The 23320-nt window shown below is 52.3% G+C and overlaps 1 protein-coding gene and 1 pseudogene across 4 annotated transcripts in view; both read left to right on the top strand.

Moving 5' to 3' along the window:
* The window catches only part of B4GALNT4 (beta-1,4-N-acetyl-galactosaminyltransferase 4), a 120472-nt gene that overhangs the window by 5598 nt on the left and 91554 nt on the right, over nucleotides 1–23320 (top strand). The gene's annotated exons all lie outside the window — the stretch shown is intronic.
* LOC112547208 (U1 spliceosomal RNA) lies at nucleotides 9258–9412 on the top strand (annotated as a pseudogene).

Raw genomic sequence — 23320 nt, 5'->3', positions numbered from 1 at the left:
GCTAATCAGCTGGATGTCATTTGAATCTCTCCTGTACAGCCGCACGAGCATGCAGAGAACACTGAGCGGGCAAAAGATTATGCAGGAAGAGAGGGATTTGAATGCCCGTGAGGCAGTGCTGTGTACGGTGGGAGAGGAAGGCGTTTCTGTTGGATACAGCGGACAAGGACATTGGAGTGGCTCGGAAGGCTGGATGTCCTAGTCTTTTCTGTTTCTCTTTCGTGTTATCGCTTTGGTCTTGTGGATGGCTCCATGCTGTTGCATTGTAGTGTGACTAGAGACCTCAGGTGGTATCAGGGCCCCTGTGTGCCTGGTGCTGTACAAATGCACAGCAAGAGACCACCCCCCAAGGCCTTGCCATTTAAATAGAGGGGCTCTGTTCGCACCAGGGAGAGGAGGATTTGAAAATGTTTGCAAAATGTGACTTTTTCTAACCTTCTCTGGCAGCTGGGTAAACTGTTATTCAGAACTGTTCCCTAAGCACACACTGGAAACTATGTTCTGCTAAGCCTTGAATGTACAGCTCTGTGTGTGTATGGGGGGTGTATGGGTATGGGGGGGTGTTTGGTTTTGTGTGTTTGTTTTGCAAACAGAAGGATTTTTTAACTTGATTTGGGCCCAAATCAGCTCTTGTTCAGACCAGTTTGGTAAGAAGCAACACCTGATCCTGGTTTGGAGATGGCATCTCTTCCCGGGGTTGTAGGTGACGCACAGAAGGCTTGGGGAAGGGGTGGTTCTAGAGCACACACCTATGTGCCTAAAGCAAAATGCAGGACAATGTAGCACTTTAAAGACTAACAAGATGGTTTATTAGATGATGAGCTTTCGTGGGCCAGACCCACTTCCTCAGATCAAATAGTGGAAGAAAGTAGTCACAACCATATATACCAAAGGATACAATTAAAAAAATGAACACATATGAAAAGGACAAATCACATTGCAGAACAGGAGGGGGATGTGTGGGGGGGGGAAGGAAGGAAGGTAAGTGACACTGTTGTGCTGTGGCTGTGCTCCAGGTGACTCTTACAGCACAGGCGTAGCTGTCCATAGCACAGGCGCCACTGCAGCCCATGAACGGGCCGTGGCTGAGGCCGGGGTGGTGCTCATATCAGACAGTTTGGCCTAGGAGCCGGAGACGTATCATGGCATGGAAGGCGAGCTGGGCCGTGGGAACAGAGCAAGGTCTAGCTACCACTGTGCACATGTTCATCGCTGTACCTGGCTCTGTGTGACCGGCGAGCAAGGCTACACAGGAGCACCGGACCATGGAAACCGTGGCAGCCCCTGTTGAATGACAGACGGCGAGAGCACATCTCCTTTATGCTCTGCACTGGCTGGCTGTTTGCTTTTGGGTCTTGTGCCTAGACTTAAAGCCCTCACTGGCTTGGAGCTGAGCTGTGAGGCCCCACAGATAGCAGCTCCTAGTGGGGAGACTGGAGCTGTGCAGACCTAGGGTGAAGTTTCTGAGAGTGGGCAGCGTGGGCATTAGGGCTGGAAGGGCTAGGATTGCTGGATGGTTTAACCAAAAATACCAAAAACCCTTCCCTCCCCCCAAAAAAAACACCAGGGAAAAAATTCTGTTGAGAAAAAAAAAAGGGGGGGTGGGAGAGACCAAAGTTGTTAAACAAAAAAAAAAAAAAGAACCCCAAGAGTTAAGAAAAAAAAAATATATTTTTTTAAAAAACAGTGTGGCCCCTTTAAGAAATGCTTTTGAGGTTTTTTGGCCCTAACATGCTGCCAGCGGCCGTCTGCTATCTTGTCTCCCTGCTCTGGGCCGGACAGCTCGCCTGCGGAACCCAGTAAGCACCTGGGATTTTTGGCTCCTGGCCGGGAAAAAATCAGAAAATACTGGACATTTTAGGTCTCCAGTATTTTTCTGAATTTTTTTTACTGGACAGGAGGCGAAAATACCAGACTGTCCAGGTCAATACTGGACACCTGGCAACCCTAGGAAGGGCCGTGTGTTGTCTACCTGTGGGACTCCCTGCTGTGTGAAATTGAATCAGTCTGCGTTGCAGTGACTTCAGGCTCTGTAGCATGAGCTGCCATGCCATATTACAAACTAAAAGAGGAAGAGAGAGAAAGGTCAAACCAAACAGGCTGATTTGGGCTATGTCTACACTGGGAAGGTTTGGCAACAAAAGTGCTGTGGACATGCAAAAGTTTCCAGAAATGAAAAACAATCAAACCAGTTTTTCTTCCTCAAGTTGTTGACATTTCATGGCCACATTGCTATCCCCTTATCAACAGATCAGGCAAAGCAATGTGGGTAAGCACCCCCACAGTTCAGTGTTGTGGGAAAGCAGAACTGATCCCTGCTCTTCTTGGGATTCCCCTGTAGCTCTGTGAACTCTCCGTGCTAAGGAGAGCACAGCAGCCCTTCCAGCCCTCCTTCTGCAACAGCCGAACAGAAGCACTCCAATGATTTATTCTTTATTTGTTCCCCAAATGGAGTGGCTCACTCAGCTGTCAAATACTACCTGGAACTTTAAAAGGGGAGGGGCATATGCCTGCAAGGCAGCAGAAATTACAAAACACTGAGCACAGCCATTAAGGCCAGCATTGTGGGATATTGGTGGATGCCATACTGGCTCTTTGTTAAGAGTAAAGTGAGGGGAAAAGGCAAAAATCTCTCGCAGGGGGAGAAGATTTTTTTTGCCACCAAAACTCCCTGGAAAAATCACTTTGCAGTGTAAACACTCTCACTGTTTTGTTGCCAAAAGGCAGGTTTCGTGCGGTAGACAAGGCCTAAGAATCTTCTCTAAGTACCTTCATTCAAGGCACAAGCTCAGGGTTCTCTGGCTTTGTATGAGGATTGATGAGTGCCCTGCAATGTCTCTGCATAGAGAGGTGACCGTGTAGCCCTGTGGGTATTGCCAGTTGCTGAGATTCTTCTCCCTTTCCACCTCCTAGCATTTGTGAAGCCGCAGGAGGCTTACACAACACTGCAAGCTGAGGTAGCTGAAAGACAATTTTGGGTATCTCACCACTAGCTTATGGTGGCCTGCATACAGCTCTGCGGTGTGCTCTGTCGTGGAGTTCAGCAGATAGCTCTGTCCTGCAGCGAGGAATGAACGTTGCCGTGATCAAGTGGAATGCAGTCTGCTCCTCCATGCATGTGCTAAGCTGCTGGACTCCCCAGTGCCTTCGTCAGTTGCTGACCGTGTGTAGTGCCTGGAGAATCTGCACCAGAGGAGGGAGGTGTAACCTTCCCTTGACCTCTAGTTCTGGGGTGAGGTGCTGATGACCATCTGCATAGCTGAGTCCTGTGCTCTGACTTGCAGTCAGCTCAGCTGACTAGAGCAGTGATGGGGAAGCTCTCCAGATCTGCCATCCATTTAATTTAGTGTTCGTAGTCTGGAGGAAGCAGAGAGGAGGGAGAGTGAGTTGGCTGCTATGTGGGTCTTGCCTTGTTTAACACAGCTCTCTGGTTAGAGCAGGGGGAGTTGATTCTTTTTTGCCATGGTCCAAATTTCTTGGTCAAGGTCCAGACTCTGGAGAGAAAAAAGATTTTAGGGTCCATTCAACGGTTTCTGGATTTGGCCCTAGGTCTGCTTATTGACCACTCCTGGGGTCGGGCACCTCTGTGTCAGTGACCAACATTTCAGCCTCTAGCTTCACGGGACTGGATATGTTCCTCAAAGGGGAAGAGCTCTGTAAGGTGAGACTCTGGTGAGCTGCTCTTCCTAATCATCTAGAACATCCCATTGACTTCACGTGGCTGTGGTTGGGCTTGGCACGTCCATTTCTACTATGTGAAAAGTCTGCTTCCTAGCACGTGGATCTTGGGGTACGTCTACACTGCAAGGCTATTTCAGGAAACCTCCGGTATCCTGAAATAGATACCCTGTGTCTACACAAGCCACCCGTTATTTCGAAATATTTTCTGAAATACCAAGCGCACTCTTTTGCTATCCCGGTAAACCTCGTTGCACGAGGAATAAGGGCTGGCTCATAATAGCACTTTATTTAGAAATTTGGTGCCGTGTAGACGCACCAAATTTCAAAATAAGCTATTTCAAAATAAAATCAAAATAAGGTATGCAGTTTGCATAGCGCAAATTGCGTATCTTATTTCGAGTTTAGGGTACAGTGTAGATGCACCCTGGCAGTGACGGGAGTTGCAGAAACCCATTGGCTGTGTCTACATTGGCACCCCTTTCCGGAAATGGGATGCTAATGAAACGAGTAGGAATTGCAAATCCGCAAGGGATTTAAATATCCCCCACGGCATTTGCATTTACATCGCTGCCGCTTTTTTCCGGCTTGGGGATAAGCTGGAGAAAAGCGCCTGTCTAGACGCGATTCTCTGGAAAATAAGCCCTTTTCCGGAGGATTTCTTATTCCTACTTTCCGATAATCCGGCACCTCTGGGACCCAGGGGGTGCCGGATTATCAGATATGCCGAATTATCGGAAGGGGGAGCTATGAGGGGTCTGGGGTGGGGGGGGGATGCCACCCCAGACCCCTCATAGCCCCCCCTTCCGATAGTCCGGCTCTGCCCCAGGCGTCCCTGATCCTACTTTCAAGTAGGAATAAGAAATCCTCCAGAAAAGGGCTTATTTTCCAGAGAATCGCGTCTAGACTGGAGGTGGGAGACAGGGAGCTAGGGGGAATCAGTAAGTACAGTAAAACTCCGAAGGTCCGGCATCTGACGGTCCAGCACTCCTGATGGTCCGGCACCATCAGGAACCCGGAAGTGCTATGGGCAGCCGGACCATTGGAGCTGCTCTGCCCCCAGCTTCCTCTATTCAGCCGCTGCTAAAACTGACCAGCGGCTGAATTGGGGAAGCCGGAGGCAGAGCAGCTGGGGTGCTGCCGGGTAGGTCCCGTAGTGCTGCCCCTCAGGGCTGCGGGACCAACCGGGCAGCACCCCAGGTGTCCCCGATTCAGCCACTGGAGCAGCTCTGCCTCGGGCTTCCTGGAGTCAGCCACTGATCAGTATCAGCAGCGTCTGACTTCGTGACACCTGGGGCAGAGCAGCTGGAGTGCTGCCGGGTTGGTCCAGTAGCGCCGGAGAGCGGCGCTACGGAACCAACCAAGCAGCACCCAAGCTGCTCTGCCCCAGGCGCCCCCAAGAGCAGCAGGGGTGCTGCCCGGTTGGTCTCGCCGCGCCAAGGGTTGGCGCTACCTGACCAACCCGGCAGCACTCCAGCTGCTCTGCCCCAGGCGTCTCCGATTCAGCTGCTGCTGGTCAGTTTCAGCAGCGGCTGAATCAGGGACGCCTGGGGCAGAGCCGGACTATCGGAAGGGGGGGCTATGAGGGATCTGGGGTGGCATCCCCCCACCCCAGACCCCTCATAGCCCCCCCTTCCTATAATCCGTCATATCTGATAATCCGGCACCCTCTGGGTCCCAGAGGTGCCGGATTATCGGAAGTTTACTGTATCTGAAGATTGGGTAGTTAAAACAAAGCAGATAAGAATCAAAGTCAATTGATAGTATCCTTCCTGACAGGAATCTACACAAAGAGCTGTTTGCACCTTCATTGGCTGTTAGGTAGATAGGGTCTCAACCATTCTTCAACAGCCAATGAAGGTGCAAACAGCTCTTTGTGTAGATTCCTGTCAGGAAGGATACTATCAATTGACTTTGATTCTTATCTGCTTTGTTTTAACTACCCAGTCTTCAGATACTTACTGATTCCCTCTACCTTCCTGATTTTCTATACCCTCTGCTCCCTGTCTCCCACCTGCCCTTCTCTCCTATTTATTTTGGGTCTGCACGTCCTAAACTCAAAACTCTGGTCATCTGAAGAAGGGGGCTGTGCCCACAAAAGCTCATGATACCATCTGCATGTTTTGTTAGTCTATAAAGTGCTACCAGACCAGTTGTTGTATTTTTCTGTACAGAAAAAACTTGGCTACCCCCTGAAGACTCTTTCAGCCAGAGAGACTATTAACTGCCTCATTCAACCCTTCCTGCAAAAGTTGTCTCCTTGAGCAACGAGCTTTGATGTCCCACCCCAGGCCACTTCCCATAGGCATTTGCCCCCACAGCTGGTATCTGTGGGAAGCTGCTCCATGTGGGGCTGTGACTGGCAGACCAGCAGGCAGGTGGGAATGGTGCTGCGGTTTGTCTGTGCCATCCTCAGAGCTCTGAATAGATGGACTATCCCGGCAGCTGGGTTGTGGGGGCAGGAGCCAGATCAGGGTGTATCCTCATAGGAGCTGGGGGAAAGGACTGTCTGGGCAGGAGCCCAGGTGGGGCGTGCTGTTGTGGGAGCTGGGGAAGGGTTGGTGAATGCTGTTGTGGGGAAGGAACAAGGTGAGGTCATGTGATGGCATCCTGGAGGGCTGGAGGAAGAGTGTGGGGCTTTGGCAAGCACATAGGAGACAGCTCGCGTCATGGAAACAGTGAGGCGAGAGAGCCGGCTACTCTTTCCCTTCCCTTGCTTGGGGTGTTTGAGCGTCCTGAGCCTGCACCCCCTCCTCTATAAACACAGAGGCAAAAGGTGATTTCTGGGCAGCCGAGGATGAACCTGCTGGGCCTCAGGCTCCCAGACAGAGCCTGCCGCTCTCCCCCATCCCAGATCGGCTGGCAGAGGGTGTGCGGAAAGGTTAATTACTTGTTAAATTAACCGGCTCTAAGCAGATGCCCATTCTGCAGGCGGAGGGTTCGGGCATATCTGTCTCCTGCTGTCAGCCTCGTCCCTTCCCAGACGCTCCAGGAGAGAGACTGGGATAATGGTGGCGACAGGGCCGCCTTCGCCACGCTGCAGATGGGCCCCCGGCTGGTACCTCTGTTCTGGCAGCCCAGTTTCCCTGTACTAGGCTGAAGTCATTGTGCCTGGAGGTAGGGAGGCACACATGCACCTGCGTGCTCCACCTCCGCCCGGGCGCCCATGCCCTCCAGCAGGGATACGGTGCAGCCGTGAGTGACACGGGCTGGGGAGCTGGCTCCGAACCAGGGCGACATTATGTTCCTGATCAAATAAATCCCTTTCTTATCTTCCACAAGGAGATAATTACCCTCCTCTGCCTAATTTAACACACAGATTCCTCAGCTGAAATAATGAGGCCATTACCATGCTCTCCCGGCTGGAAACTGCGCCGAGTCAATGGGGCGGAAATGTTCACGCGCCAGGTAAAAAAGACAATTAAAAAAAAAAAAGATTCATGATGGGAGATGCGAGCGCTGGGCCCTCTAGGGACTTCCTTGGCAGGCCTGGTGCTGAGGGAGGTGAGCTAGTGCTTCAAGAGCACGTGACAGGTGTATTTGTCCAGGGATTTAAAGACCAGGGGGAATGAAGTTGCTGTTGCAGTGGTGGTGTTCCAGCTGTGGGCAGCAGGGTACCAGCAAGGGGGACATGCTTTTTGAGGGCAGACAGGGAACTTCACTGAAATCCATTGACTGTGGGACACAAGATGGACAGGGGGTGGGGAAGGATTTGCTCCTAGAGATATTAGGACTGGCACATGGCAGAGAGGTGGCTGGGAGCAAGACTTGGAAAACTTCTTATGCCCCTGCTGGCCAAAGCATGCTATGCAGGGACAGAGGAGGAGGTTGCTCTGTGAGGATGGTTGTAGGGCAGTGGCCCCATGAGAAAACCATGTCTCCTCCCAGCTGCAGGGAAAAAGGAGGGTGCTGGGATTTGTCAGGCTGCTATCTTTGGACCCTGCCTGGGAGCTGTATTTTCATATTGGGCCCTCACTCAATGACATCTGATAAATTTGGCTTCCCCCCACCATGTCTCGCTGCTGGAATGGAGCGAGAAGGCTTCTCTGTTCTGCTTCCTGATGGCATTGGGGGGTAGGGTAAGTGGTACTTGCCACAGATTCTCACCCTTCCCCTTGGTTACTTCCCACTACTCTGCCTCAACCTGAGCCTTCATTGTGGAGTATGGCCGCTTCCTCTAGAAATCGCTCCAGTTTCTGCCTTAGAGCCTTCTCCAGCAGTGGGAGTGACTTGATTCTTGATTGTTTCCTTGCTGCTCACAGGCTCCCACTAGCAGCAGAGATCCCGAGCAGAATCTTTCTAATTTTGCTCCGTTGTTGCCCGCCACGCTATGAGCAGCCTGGGAGGTGTTGGAGCTGTCTGCCTGCAGGCTCAGGAAGGCTGCTCTGCATCGAGGCATGTTTCAGAGAATTTCTTCACAACCATAAGGACAAAAATGTCACTTTTTTTTTTAATGGAAGCCTGAATTCTGCAAAAGTTGGTGGTTTGTCTCTTCCCCGTCCCCAAACCGGTGAGATTCCCATGCCACGGTGGCAGGTAGAGGAATGGATTTTTTGATTCCTACTTTAAAGATGTTTGACTGGGGGGTTTATTGAGCACTAGTTTCCATGGCCTCTAGCTGCTCTATCTCTGGCAGTACTGGAGCCCCATTGTCCTTGCTCCAGCGACCTTGTTGGGTCAGTGTGGCTCTGGCTCTGAGCCTGTGTGCTCTAGCACGTAGCTGGGGCTGCAGAGGTCTCCGCTATGGCTTCAGCAGCAGAGCGGGCTTGGCTGAACTGCCAGGGCGCCCTGCCCCACCACTGATGGGGAGTGAGGGGTTAAGGCTCCCAGTGCTGTGGGGCTGGTCCTGTCACTCAGGAAGTGGGGACGGGACTGGTAAAGGCCTTGGATGTGGCTGCACCGGGAGGAAGAGGAGAGCCCCACTCACTCTGCAACATGCCCGGGAGAGGGGCGTGGTGCAGCCACGCCTGAAGCAGAACCCCTGGCTTTAGCAGCGGGGAGCGTGGCAACATCATCAGTGCCCCTGTTCCCGTGGGAGAGCAGCAGCTTTCGGCTGGGTGCAGAGGGGCTGTCGGACTCCCCGGGGAGGGGCGCAGAGCGAGGGCTGCCTGGGGAGTGCTGGGGTTGCTTGCTCCAGGCTCCATAGAAAGACACTGATCTGATTAGAGAGAGACCTGGGCTAGGGGTGGTGTCAGGCCCCACTAGGATGCTCCAGCTGTGCTAACAAGCCAAGGAGGGCAGGTCGGTTTCCTCCATGCCTTGCCTGACACCCCCCACTGTGCATCCAGCTGGAACCAAGGGCCAGCGCTGGCAGGTCTGTGTGGCAGGAAGGGACACTGCTTATCCCCGGGAAGCATACCTCAGGCTGCGCTGTCAGGGAGCGGAGCAAAATGCATTGATGCTGCAGTGGTGAATGCACCAAGCAGTGTGCATAGAGCAGTGGCCCAGCCACCCCCACCCCGTGAGGGGGCAGCCCCAGCCAGCTTAAGAGAGCAGTGAGCCAGCTGCTGAGCATGGGGGAGGGGGAGAGGGATCCTGTCCTAGTGCTGTTCAGAGAGCAGTGTCCCAGCCACAGGGCCCTACTTGCCTGGCAGAGGAGATACCATGATCACAAAGATGGTTTTCCCAAGGTGAGGCTCATCCATTGCACTGTGGGTGTGCTGATTTCCCCAAATGTGGGAAACTGGACTGTATAATTTGTGATAGTGGGGGACTGCGTTCGTGCTTTCCCCTGGGGAGTGGGGGGAGGGAGGTCGCCTGTAGAGCTGCACTGGATGTGGCCCCCCTGTGTGTATGCACAGAGGGGCAGCCCCGCTCTGGATATTCAACCAGCCACCATGCAGCGTGGTGCTGGAAGAGGAGTGAAGTTCTGGCCCAGAGCATGTCGCTATTGTTCTGGGAATCATGGAATAGTAGGATAGAACACTGGGACTGGAAGGGACCTCGAGAGGTCGAGTCCAGCCCCCTGCCCTCATGGGGAAGTGAAGGAGTTCTGCAGGGGCAGCAGTCTCGGGCACTAGGAGACAGACCTGGCGTCAGTTCTCAGATCTTCCACAGACGGCTTGTGGGGTCTTGGCTCATTTCCTCCTTCAGGGCCTTTCTCTCTCTCCCTGCGTGGTAAGGGGGGGATACGTCTCCTCTGGTTCCAGCTGTTTTGAACACTGTGCACTAGGCCAGCTGCTGCTGGTCCATGGGCCCGGGCATCAAATCAGTGGCAGCCCCTGCCCTTCCCATGTTCCAAGAGCAACAGCCACACCCTGAGCTGCTTGTGGGTGTGTGGTGGCTGCCAGCTCCCTGAGGTGAGTGACAAGCCCAGGTGGTGAGGGTGAGATTCACTCCCGTGGAAGCCAGGCTCAGGGAGAGTACCCCGTAGGGTAGAAGCCGAAGCCACTTCATCACCAGTTACACTGAGACTCAGAGAGCAAAGCCCTGGGCTTTGCCTGGGGCTCTCCAGTCTGGATTGTCCCAGGTCGTGGGGTGGTTATCTCTCTGGCAGGTGCTGCTTCACCTAGATCCTCTGTGTGACTCAGTGAAGTCCTCTCCATAGTCAGTGACTCAGTCAAGTTAATGCTGACTTGGATTTAAGGGGTGACAGGAGCTGGAGGGTGGGGAAAGGTGTGTGAAGTTCTGCGGAGTCTTAATGCAGCTGCCTTTCACCTTTGGAAAGTGACCCACATTTGCTACTAGCAACCTATGTTCAGTAGTAGAGGGAGGAGGGAGTGCTGAACATCCGGACTGGGGTGTACTGGCAGAGCTGGGAGGGCAGGCGTGGAATAACGAGGAGGGCTGAGGACAGGACAGGGGTGCGTTGGTAGAGCTGGGTTCGGGACATGGGATGGAGTAAACCGAGATTCATCTTAGCGAGCAGCACATCCACTCCTGACCCTTAGCAAACTTGAGAGAAGCTTGCAACAAGCCAAGCCATTGAAGCAAATGGGAATGTGGAGAAAGTTAAGGCAGGTTCTCCGCTTGCTGACCAGACTGGGGTTGGTTTAGGTGCAGGACAGTTTCACTTGGAGGATGCTCCCTGGCTCCTTGTGTCCCCTGGGCCTGTGGATCTGGCAGGATATCCCTACGTGTCTGCTTGGGCAAGTTGGGGATATGCGGGCATGCTAGCTGGGACGGAGGCGGTTGCTCCGCTACAGGGGTAAATTGCAGAGAGGGGCTGGCAGGGGATGCAGTGAGCTTGTGTTGCGGATGAGAAGAACTAGAGTATGCTTTCGAGAGATCATGGGATTGTCAGGCCTGGCGACGGGGGGCAGCTCTGGCATGCTGCTGTGTGTGTACGCACCACATTCCGGCTCTGACGCGCTGTGTGAGATGTACTCCAGAATCCCCTTCCAGGAGGGAATGGCTGAGGAATTCTGGGTGGGTGGCAAGGGGACCTGTTCTCTAGCCGGCACAGAGAATGCACGGCACAGCACGGCGCTGCGCTCTGCAGACTGGTGAGTGAGCCTCAGTGCCATGTTGCTAAGGCTGGTCTGGGCAAGCTGGAGAGGATGGGCTGATCTGACCGGGGACCTTTTTGGGTGCGAGGGGATTGACTAGGTCTCTCCGGCAGAGAGAATGCAATGGCTCAGCCAGTCCCAAGGACTCAGGAGATCACAGGTGAGGGCTCAGGACTAGAACTCATGGGGCAGGATGATCAGTGAATCTTTGGAGACATCCCCTCCCCATGCACACAGGTCTTTGCAGGCTGCCCAGGGGCCGGGATAGCAGGTCATTGTTCTACGGCCCCATAAGCTCTTCAGAGTCCTGGCAGCTTAAGTGCTTCTTGTGCTGCAGCCCTTTAATGTGGGTTTTGTATAAATTAATTTCCTGCAGCGCTTCCCTTTCCATCAGGTTTAATTTGAAATCTCTCTCAGCTGGAGAGCTGCCGATTATCTGCTGCGGCCTATGTTCACCCCACTCTGTCATGGGCCGGGAGAGGGAAGGGGCTTTTGGCTGCAGTTGGAAATCCTATGGCTCTGAGCTCTTCACCTGAGCCACACCTCGGCCTCCGCATTTTTCTAGAGCTCTCCTGCGGTTGCAGCAGCTCCAGGGCAGCGCTAGTGGGGCTGACAGGGAGATGGAGCCTGCTCCCCCCAGCCTGGCAATCACCCCACTTTGTGTGTTGTGTTCCTTTTTCCCTTCTTTGCCTCTCTTCTCTGGTTCAGCCTGCAGGCTCTCAGGGTTGAGGCTATCTTGTATGTGATGTTCTGCAGCATTCGTGGCTCCGGGTGCTCCCATCTCTTTTGTGGCAAGACAGTTCCATAACTACCGCGTCCGCATCAGCTCCCACGTGCTCTGCACAGGGTGGCAGCGTTGCCTAATGGATAGGGTACTCCATTGGGAATCAGGACACCTGTCTCTTCCACCGATGTGCTGAGTTACATTGGACAACTTGTTGCTCCCCCGCTCTGTGCCTCAGTTTCCCCTCTGGTTCCCATCTGTCTTATCTACTTGCATTGTGAACTCCTTGGGGCAGGGACTTTGTCTCTCACGCCACAGCACCTCGCGTGATGGGATGCTGCTGGGTGGAAGGTATCTGAGTGACAATAATAACCGGCTGAAACGCTGACAGACTCTGCACTGTCACCTCTGGCCGTGCTGGCAGAGTCATGGCTGGAAAATCTGACACACTTCCCTGGTACTGACACAGCTTCTCTCCTGGGACTCCTCTCCCCACCCTTCCCTCTCTTGGCCCTGCCACCTCCTGCTCCTTGTGTCTGCCCCAGGCACACTGGTACACTCCCCTGCAGTCTGGAAGGCATCTGCAGACCTTTATTTGCACTGCTCCGGTTCCAATGACTTATGGTCCTTGTCTCCCTTCTAAGTTGGTTTCTGTTCTGTGGTTTATGTATTTCCGCTTCTGCTCCGATCCGTAGCAGCAAGGCGCTGAAATCACCCTCCTTCGCTGACTGCGGGTTTCTGGCATGCATGCAGCCAGATGGCAGAGAAACTGTTTGTGTGGGCGAGGTGTCTCTGGGACAGGCAGGCTCAGCCAAGCCCACGGACACGAGCAGAACCGTGCAAGTGCTGGGCTGGGGCTGGGAGAGGAGCGATCTGGCAAAGGATGTGGTGACAGGCCTGAGCCTGACGCTGGGTTTTGTAGCCTTAAACCAGGGAGCTGCCGACCAGCCACGGTGTTGGGCCAATATACACGGCAGAGGGGCATTGCTGGCACTTGATGGCACAGATCACATTACATATATGCGGTATGTGCCACGCCACTTTCCTGCCCCAGCTCTGGGGCTGGCTTCACTGTGAAAGCAGCTTCCCGGTTGCTCTAAATAGCATGGCAGAGGGGCCATGTTGTCTGTTCCCTGGGCCTGGCCACGGAGCCAGCGGCATGTGCAGGAGCGGGGTGTGTTCATGTCAATGTGTAGCAGGGCTTTTGCAAATTGTTTTCTAATCTCTTATGTGTTCAACCCTGCGCCATCCGGGCATCATCCCCTGTAAGAATCTGCAGGGCCGTCGCTCTGGGCTGCTGTGCAGGGCTGCTGCCTGTACGCTTGCTAACACAAGCTATTTCATCTTGGGGTTATCCCGCAGGGAAAAGCTTAAAAACATTTCCCTGTACCCCTGGCAGGAACATTTCCAATGCTCTCTGGGGCAGGGGCTTTGTGTGTCTACTGTGTCTTGTTCGGAGCAGAGCTTAGTAATAACAGCAGAGGTGCTTTACAGTCTCTGTCAGCCCTAGAATAGTGATAGAAATGTAGCCGTGTTAGTCTGGTGTAGCTGAAACAAAATACAGGACTATGTAGCACTTTTAAAGACTAACAAGATGGTTTATTAGGTGATGAGCTTTCATGGGCCAGACTCACTTCCTCAGATCAAATAGTGGAAGAAAATTGTCACAACCATATATACCAAAGGATACAATTAAAAAAAATGAACACATATGAAAAGGACAAATCAAATTTCAGAACAGAAGGGGGATGGGGGGGAGGTAAATGTCTGTGATCTAATGATATTAGAGGTGATAATTGGGGAAGCTATCTTTGTAATGGGTAAGATAATTAGAGTCTTTATTCAAACTTAGGCGTAAAGTGTCGAATTTAAGCATGAATGACAGTTCAGAGCATTCTCTTTGAACTGTCATTCATGCTTAAATCCTCTGAACTGTCATTCATTGACGGCAGGAGACAGATCCATTGGCTGCTTGTGCTTCCCACTGTGGCATCAGCTTCTTGCCTGAATTCCATTGGATGTTAAGAGCGGTGCAGCGGCAGGCAATTCCCCTTGCATGGGGAAACCCCAGGTGGCAAAGAGCCTGAATAGCAGCTGTAGTTCCCTGCCACTTCTGCCTACCATAAGGCGTCTGGCCTGTGGAAAGAAGTTTTTTGCTCTATCTATTCCTGGTTGCAGGAATGTCTCCTTGGGCAGCTGGGTGTTATTTAGAGCAACCACGAAGCTGCTTTCATAATGAAGTCAGCCTCAGAGATGGGGCAGGAAAGTGGCGTGGCATATATTGCATCTATGTAATGTGATCTATGCCATCAAGTGCCAGCAATGCCCCTCTGCCGTGTATATTGGCCAAACTGGACAGTCTCTGTCACGAAGGATAAATAGACAAAAATCAGACATCAGGAGTGGTCATAGCTGCGAACCTGTAAGGGAACATTTTAACCTACCTTGTCACTCCATCATGGATGTAGAATAGCCATTCTTCTACAAAGCAATGTCACCACCCAGTTACAGAGAGAGACTGCAGAACTGGAATTCATCTTCAAGTTTGACAATTACCCTGGGCTTGAAAAAAGACATTAACTGGTTAACGCGCTACAAAGCCAATTTCCCCTGCCATTGACATTCGCATTTTCACATCAAAAGCTGTGAATGGGACATACCTAGCCCACTTGATTAGCTTCATTAACACTTCCTTTGCTGTTATACATCTCGGAGTCTGTTATTTCCACTCCAATTCCTCTGATGAAGTGGGTCTTACCCACAAAAGCTCATGATCCTATGTATTTTTGTTAGTCTCTAAAGGTGCCCCAGGACACCTCATTGGTTTTTAAACTTTCATCATAGTTAGGGCCCTTTGTTCCCAGTTTTTATTTTATTTAATTTTTCCTGGGAATCTATCGGTATTTGCTATCACAACGCCAAAAAACAGTGAAAATATATGGGGAAAGAACTATTAACTTTTCTGGGTAACTATTGGGATTTACAGTAAAACTCCGATGGTCCGGCATCTGGTGGTCCAGCACTCCTGATGGTCTGGCAGAGCAGCTGGAGTGCTGCCGGGTTGGTTCTGTAGCGCTGCCCATCGGGGCTGCGGGACCAACCCGGCAGCACCCCAGCTGTCCCCGATTCAGCCACTGCTGAAACTGACCAGAGGCTGACTCTAGGAAGCCGGAGGCAGTGCTGCTCTGCCCAGGCGTTTCTGGAATCAGCCCCTGATCAGTTTCAGCAGCAGCTGACTTGGGTACACCTGGGACAGAGCAGCTGGGGTGCTGCCGGGTTGGTCCCCGCAGCGCTGCTCCTTGGCGCTACTGAACCATCCCGGCAGTGCCCCAGCTGCTCTGTCCCAGGCATCTGGATTCAGCCGCTGTTGAAACTGACCAGCAGCTGACTCCAGGAAGGCAGGGGCAGAGCAGCTCTGCCTCAGGCTTCCTGTAGTCAGCCGCTGATCAGTATCAGCAGCGGCTGTCTTGGGGACACCTGGGGCAGAGCAGCTAGGGTGCTGCCGGGTTGGTCCAGTAGTGCCGAGGAGTGGCACTGCAGGGACCAACCCAGCAGCACCCCAGCTGCTCTGTCCCAGGTGTACCAAAGTCAGCCACTCCTCGGTGCTACTGGACCAACCCAGCAGCACCCCAGCTGCTCTGCCCCAGGCGTCTCCCAAGAGCAGCAGGGGTGCTGCCGGGTTGGTCTCGCCGTGCCAAGGGTCTGCGCTACCGGACCAACCAGGCAGCACTCCAGCTGCTCTGCTGCAGGCATCCAGATTCAGCCGCTGCTGAAACTGACCAGCAGTGGCTGAATCAGGGACACCTGGGGCAGAGCCGGACTATCGGAAGGGAGGGCTATGAGGGGTCTGGGGTGGCATCCCCCCTCACCCCAGACTCCTCATAACCTCCCCTTCCGATAGTCCGGCAAATCTGATAATCCGGCACCCCTAGGTCCTAAAGGTGCCGGATTATCGGAAGTTTACTGTATTTTGGTGTATGGAGGAATAGAGGGGAATTATTCAGTAGATTAATGTATTGATGAATGGAATTCAGTATGGTTTGCTACAGCACTAAAACAGAACTGAAAACACAACAACACCTCTGAGTTTGAAAAAAAGATATCTCTGAGCGCCAAATATAACTTTTCATTGGAATAAACAGTTTACTATTGTAGTCTTAGAACTTTTAGCCTAGAACATAGCGGTACCACCATTTATTGCACATACACTCAACTTCATCCTTTTCTACTTTTTTTGTTTTTCTTTAAACTTTCAAATACTTGTTTTTGTTCTGAAATGTATTCTGATACAGACTTTCACTTTCTTCCCATTTTAGTGTGTCAGATCTTGAAATCATTATCTGCTAACAGCTTGGAATGTGTAGGTAGTTGGGTGTGAGATTCATCAGTATGTTCAGATGTGCGCACACACTTCTGAGTTTGCCTGCATGCCTGTTTGTGTGTAGTGTATTGCATAGCCTGACTTCAACAGGCAACTTTGTGTTATTCTGTGCAGATATACATTAGCGTAATGCATATATCTCAAGCGTCGTATTGCATTTTCCTAAGAAAACAAATTTTATAAATATATTTGAATGGTACAAAAGTAGGGTGAAAATCTGGGTGGAAATAATAATACTTTTTGTAATACCCGGGATTTTTTTTTATAGTAAAACAGTTTAAATTGAAAATGAAGGGGCTAATCATCATTTTAAATCAGAGCAGCTGCCACTTGTCAGCAAACTTCAGAACTATGTGTGTTGCATAGTGTATGCTTTGTTTCTTTTACACACACACTCCTATCTCTTCTGCCCCATGTGCACGTAGATAGATATATGCATGCACATGCACTTACATTAGCCTGAAAACAGGGTCTCTCTAGTTGCATCCTCTCCGTGCCACCCAGACCATTTCCACAGCAACTAGCTTTGATGTCACAGACAGATGGCTCAGATATCAGGTGGATGCTATTACTATGGCAGCTCCTTGCTGCCAAAGGAGCCAGGCATCCAGAGAAAGTGATTCAGAAGTGTTCCTGAGGTTTTCTGGGAGGGGATAGTGGCTTTGGGGCCAACGTTTGGTGTGGCGATTGACGGTTCACATGTGTGTATTTATAAAATCCGGATAAGCTGCAGTTGTTGGAACAGATGTGCATGTCTGTGTATATGTATGTTTAACATACTATATGTATGTATAGATTTGGTACATACTATATAGCACATACATGTGTGTATAATATATTTAATTTTGATATTTGCCGATGGGTATATGTAGCGTCTGTGTGTGTATATAGTGTGCAAAGATGTTTAATTGTGATAATTGCTGCTTATCCTGCACCATCCTGTTAATGCTTGGCATTCAGCCGCACCCATTACTGTCAGAGTACTTATACTCACTCTGACCCTCCTCACCACGCGCCTGAGAGGTGGAGGAGTGCTTATCTCCATTTACAGCAGGGGAAACTCAAGCACAGGAAGCTGCCGTAAGGCTGTGCTGGCGCTGGGGTGAGAACCAGGGAACCTGTGCACGCAGCCCATGTCTCTGGCTGGTGTGATGCAGTCATTAGGATAGGTGGTGGCAGACACAAGGAAAGAGAGAGGACTGTTGTTTTTCATTAGTGAATGAGCTGTTTATAAGACATAGGCGCCATACATCTGGAAATGCTTGGGGAGGGGGGTGCATTTTCCAGAACATAGTGTACATTCCAGTGTACTGACAGCCTTTGCATTGAGCATGGCAGTGGAAGGGAGGGGAAAGGAATCTGCAGCCTCCTTATGTACCAGAGAGGCAATATTTATGAACTTGCCAGCCTTGCACTAGCCTAGTTCTGTGCAAACAGCTACACTCCCCTATGTAGCTTCTGTCTGACTGCCCCTTGCAAGAGTTGCATGGGAATTAGCAGCTGCCTGTGGATTGCCTCGGCTATGTGCCGTCCCTGTTTGTAGGCTGGTTACCTAAGTAACGGCAGTGCAGAAAGAAATTTGACTGGCCGAGTGATGAGACTGACAGTGATGGGGAGCAGGGTGTTGACAGGAGGGAGGGAGAGTGTGTGTGTGTGTGTGTGTGTGTGTGTGTGTGTGTGTGTGTGTGTGCGCGTGGGGGAGGAGGGGTGTGCACGCATGCGCTGGGGAGTTTCAGGTGGTTTGATTATGGTTTGTGAGAGGAATGGAAGCGGATGTTCTGAGTTTTTGATGTTCTTTTTAAAGTGATAACATCAACTGCCATTCGCCCCCAAAATCCGATATTTAAAAAAAAAGCCGTTTACAGTAGGGATGTGAGCATATACTAGTGTACATGGTTAACTGCTGAGCCTGGGCTCATTGGTTAACCCTCATGGTTACCCGCAGTTTCCCCCCTGCTGCTGTCTCTAAATAAAAGCTTCTTCTAAGCTGATGTGCATGAGGAGCCGCCTCCTCTCCCCCTCTCCCCCTCCAAACTGCTGCCTCTTGTGTCAGAGGCAGCAGCATGGGTAGGCAGGGAGGGGGTAGGCGGGAGCCGGCTCCTTGTGATCAGTGGCTCCTGCTTCTCCCGCTCCCCCATGTGTAAACATGTAACCACTGACATTTGACATGTAACCTAAGGCTAACAGAAGTGGTTCTAGGAACTTAAAAATAAAAGCCAGTAGAAACAGTTGTGTTTTTCAACTGGATTCCTGCAGCATATGAATCTGCATTTTGCAGCATTGAGGACTGCGATGTGAAATTTTGAATTCCGATACAAAATGCTCCAGGGGAATATGAAAGTTGCAGGTGCCGACCCGTGGCTTGAGTGTATGTTCTCTTTCAAGAATCTTTGACTTTTTTTTTTAATTCAAAATATCTATGAAAGGCAGAATTAAGATGGCATTTCTCAAACAAAGCACCCAGCAGGTATAATAGGCCAGAGGAGCTTCTACATGGGGCATATCCAAAGCTGCTTCTAAATAACAAAAGCTTTTCCCCTAGGCAGGTTGGGTCCAGGGCGGGGAGGCATGGCGCACGTTTGGCAGACCTGGTGATCCTTGTGGGGCGTGCTCTGGGGCTTTGGCCTTCCCGGGCTTCTCCAGCTGAAGCAGCGAGCTCTCAAGTCTTCGGCCAGCCCAGGAAGAACTCCTGCGGCCAGGGAGCGTGCACTTTGGGAGGTGGGAGGGCAAGGGGTCTTGGAGCTCCAGCCATTGGGAGGGAATAGATAGGACAGAGCTGCAGTCTAGTCTCCCCAAAGGGGGCCTCCACCCACTGCTCATGCACCCAAACAACCTCAACTCTGCCCTTGTTGCTAAGCCCTGAGAAAAGTGAAGACCTATCAAGCATTATCCATTGGAGTCTCACCTTAGTGGTGAGGCAGAAATCAGAGAGCCGCTGCCGTACTCAGGGCCTGAGCCAATGGAAAGAAAGACCTCCAGTGACCTCAGTGGGCTTTGTACCAGGCCTGTAACAACTGGGCTGCCTCGTACCTAGAATATAATCTTTCAGACTCCTGCCTTGACCCACCACTTCTCCTTTGACCAGGCTCGTGGCGCACAGTCCTTCACAAGCTGTAATGAGGAATCAAAAAACCCGGAGCCAAGCCTCTAATGCGAGGTGCCACGTTCTCTGCTGAGGTAAATTATCATCACTCGGGTCCAGTCAAGAAGGCGACGATGCCTGCTACCAGCAGAGGACCTGTCCCACTGTTAAGATGGGGTCCCTGTGCAAGCTTCATACACCCTGAGCATGAAACCAGAGCACAGGCCTGCCCAGAGAAAGGGCAACTGAGGTGACAGATGCATACATACGGAGTGAGTTTGCCTAGGGTGCATTTTTTCAGTGCCTGTGAGGGAGAAGGGCAGGCTGGCTCTGCTACAGATCAGAATGAAGACTGGGTTGGGTGCAAGTGTAACTCACCCTTTCCTGGCTTTCCCTGTATGTGTGTATGTTTGTGCACACATGTGATTGTATGAGCATGAAAGCAGGGTCTCTAGTCCCATCCTTTCTGTGCCACCCAGATCATTTCCACGGCAGCTTGGTTTGTTCTCACAGACAGCTGGGCTCTTTTACGGCTCCTTGCTGAACCAGGAATCCAGAGAATGTGGTTCAGAAGCAGAAATGTTCCTGAGGTTTTTCTGGGTGGGGATAGCGGCTTTGGGGCCAACGTTGGGCATGGGGGTGTGCGTGTGTGTGCATGCGCGTGTGTGTGCGTGTGAGACAGAGACAGAGAATGAATAAATCCAGATAAGCTGCAATTGTCGCAATTAAATTAAAATTTGATGGCCACTCCATAGCCAACACCGACATGGACTTCATTGATTGCCATTGTTCCAGCCGAGGGAAATACTGGAAGTGAGTGAACAGCAGAAATGAGCGAAAGGGGAATTGGGTTTTGCCGCCTTTCACTGTTCTGGTGTCGGTGACCGTTTTGGTAAAGTGCTGTCAGGACCTTGCCATAATGGCGCTAGGAGAGAGCCCCTTTGGCCAGCGAACCAGGCACAGAGAAATAAGGGCCCGGTCTTCAAAGGTGCTGAGCATGCAGTGCTCCCCTTGGCTGCCCGTGGATGGCGCCTCAGTGCGTTCTGGGGCCCAGGGCTGCAGTTCCGTCCAGGGGAGCCACGATGGAAGCTGTCACGCTGACAGGGCTGTCCAGGGCAGTAGAAAACCTGCTCTGAGCAGGGCTAGACCTTGCACCCGTGAAAAGGCCACTCGACATCGCACCATTGCTAGTGTAGGGGAAGCCGGCCAAAGGCGTTGGTTTTCAGAGGCACCGAGGGGCTTGTAGCTCCCGGACTTCAGCTGGGTTATGAAGAGGGCAGAGGGAGCCGGTGTCATGGATGCTGCCTCTCAGCGAGAAGGGTACAAGCCAACAATGGGTGCAGGCTGGAGATGGCAGGGTGTTCACGAGGCTCATGTCAGAGGAGCCGGCTTTGATGCTGTGCTAGTGGAAGTGGGACCTCTGAAGCTTCATGCACGAGCTGCTGCCACCTGAGCTAAAAGCTGCAGAGGGAACTCATTTTTTCCACCCTGTACGTGGGCTACGTGCTGCTACAGGCACAGTGCACCACGCCCAGAAAGTGTGTGGGTTATACCAGCAGCATGGGAGAAAGTGGGTAAGGGTTTGCCTGTGACCCTGGCAAGAGCTCCCTCGCCATCAGCTACTGCTATCCTCCCCTGCACAGGCTGGCTGTGCTCTGAACAGAGCCTTGTAAGGAATACACAGTAACTGCCCCATCCAGGCCGCTGGGAGCTAAACCCCTTCTTGCACAGGTTGACATGCAGACGGGAGTGTCTGACGAGCAGACACCACCAAGCCTTGCCTGGGACTCCTCCCAGTTCGCTGGCTCTGCATGAATATTTGCTGCCTGGGGCGCCCGCTGTGAAGACAACCTGCAAATGGTGCTGTTCCCTCCTTGCTCTGGTACGCGCAGCAGTGAGCCCCATTCGCGTCAGGCCCATCCCCTGCGGGTTACCCTGCCGTGTCCCCGGATGCACGTGGGCTGCACCAGGCTGTCACGCTGAGGCTGTGGGAATGAGGCAGACTGAAACTGTCTCTCCATGGCCCCAGCCTTTGAATGTCCCCGAGGCTGGGGAGCCTCCCTGCAGCAAGAGAGGCATGGCAGGGCTGGGCACATGGTTACCTTCTTCACGTTGTAGCATTCTGGCTGTCAGCCCACCAAGAGGAACACACACACACACACACACACACACACACACACACACACACACACACACACACACACACACACACACACACACACACACCAGCAGGAATCACTGGGGAGTTGTGCATCCCTCCTGATGGACTCTCGTTTTAGTATCAACCGTTGTGGAAGCTAGTGGGCACTGACTCCTAATCTGGGCTCTGCCACTGACCTTCTGGGTGACCTTGGGCAAGTCCCTGCACCTCCCTCTGTCCCTTTTTTTCCCCTTATGCTCTGTGACTTGTCTGTTACCCGTATCAGCTCTTTGGGGCAGGCCGTTGCTGTGTGTGTAAATACAGCGCCTTGCACAAAGGGCTTTTAGATGGAGCCTCTTGCTGCCCCCATAACGCAGTTATTAAATGATGGGGATGTTTCCTGAGCTGCAACAGAGATTTCCCAGCTATACTCAGTTCAGCCCATTGTTTCTAGAGCTGAAAAGCTTGTACAATATTGACACTTAATCTTAAAGCCTAATTATAATCACTTAGCAGCCCATTAAGATGAATGGAGGCCGGTTTGCACTTCTCTGTTGTCTGGGTCTTGTCTGGCTGCTGACTCAAGGGCTGTGTTGGTGCTGCAGAGCTGAGCTGTGGGTAATTAAACCAGTGGGATAGCACTGATGTAAATACCAGCGCCTTAGCAGTGGTGGCCATGTAAATGTCATTCCATGTCATGCTTCTGCCAGGTTGTGCGGTGGGGCCTGAGACCATGCCCTGAAGCAAAGGCTTCTGGGAGAGTTGGAAAGGCCATAGGGCATTTGAGCAGAACTTGCCAGGAGCCAGTGTTGAATGCCCCCATGCTCCTGGGTTAGTCGATTTGCCCACGCAGGAACTGAGGAGGAAGTGCTGGTTCTGGCCACTGGTCTGAGGCCTCAGCCCTGTGGGGCTGGGCTCTCCTTTGGCCCTAAGGAGGGATGTGAAAGGTTAACTGTTTCCAGTTAACCAGTGGGGGCTGGAGCATCTCCCTGCCCACCACAGGCAGCAGCTGCTCTGGCCAGGCTGGAGCAGCCCCTGCCTGTGGTGGAGGGAAGGCTGCTCCTGCATGGCTGCAGCAGGCCAGGGGGTTGTTCCAGGCCAGCTGGGCCGGAGTGGCCTCCTGCCTGGCCGTCCGTTTAATCGGTTAAGCATCAAGTTTAACTCGTGAACCAATGAAACAGGATTTTACGTCCTTAGTGAGCTGCAGCGGCGGCAGCACTCCAGTAGCAGGAGGGGAACAGACGGTTTCTCAGGGAGCCAAAGGGGCTTCACCTGCATTTTGGGCTCCTGAATCCAGTAGGTTCACACCGTCCTGTCTCATGTCTCTGGGCCCGAACCTGCGGAAATCTCTCCATTGACATTAGCGGAAGTGGGAGCCCGATCCCTGTGTACGTCGGCGTTCCCTGTGGTGGGGGAACACACGCTGCAGGAGCAGAGTGCCAGCAGCGATCTCCTGGGGAAGCTGGCTGCCCTGGCTGGCTATTGGTGGCTCAGTCACCAGATTGGGACTGGGAAAGCCATTGGGGGTAGGGAGGTGCAGAGGTGGGCCAGGCCCATCTGGGTGTGCAGCCACCGTGGCTGCTGCGTCTAGGTGGAAGCGTGTGTCCGTGTGGTGCTCCCCAGCAAGTCCAGGGGGATGTTATTAACGGAGGGGACTCACTTTGTGCTGCTGCAGACCTGAGTGGGTGAAGGTGTCCGGTTCAGGGCCCAGCAAAGGGGATGCCACAAGAGCATTCAAAAACTCTGGACGTTTCATGGGTGGTCAGAGGGGCTCTTCCCACAGGGAACACTGGCTTGAGACGGCGCCTCTCTCCGTGCTGTCACTTCACGGGGGAACCCTCCCTAACGAAACCATTGTCAAGTCAGA

This window comes from Pelodiscus sinensis, chromosome 5 (assembly GCF_052426305.1).
Source record: "Pelodiscus sinensis isolate ZL-2025 chromosome 5, ASM5242630v1, whole genome shotgun sequence".
Taxonomy (NCBI): domain Eukaryota; kingdom Metazoa; phylum Chordata; order Testudines; family Trionychidae; genus Pelodiscus; species Pelodiscus sinensis.
The sequence above is the reverse complement of the archived record's forward strand: the minus strand, read 5'-3'. Positions and strand labels throughout refer to the sequence as shown.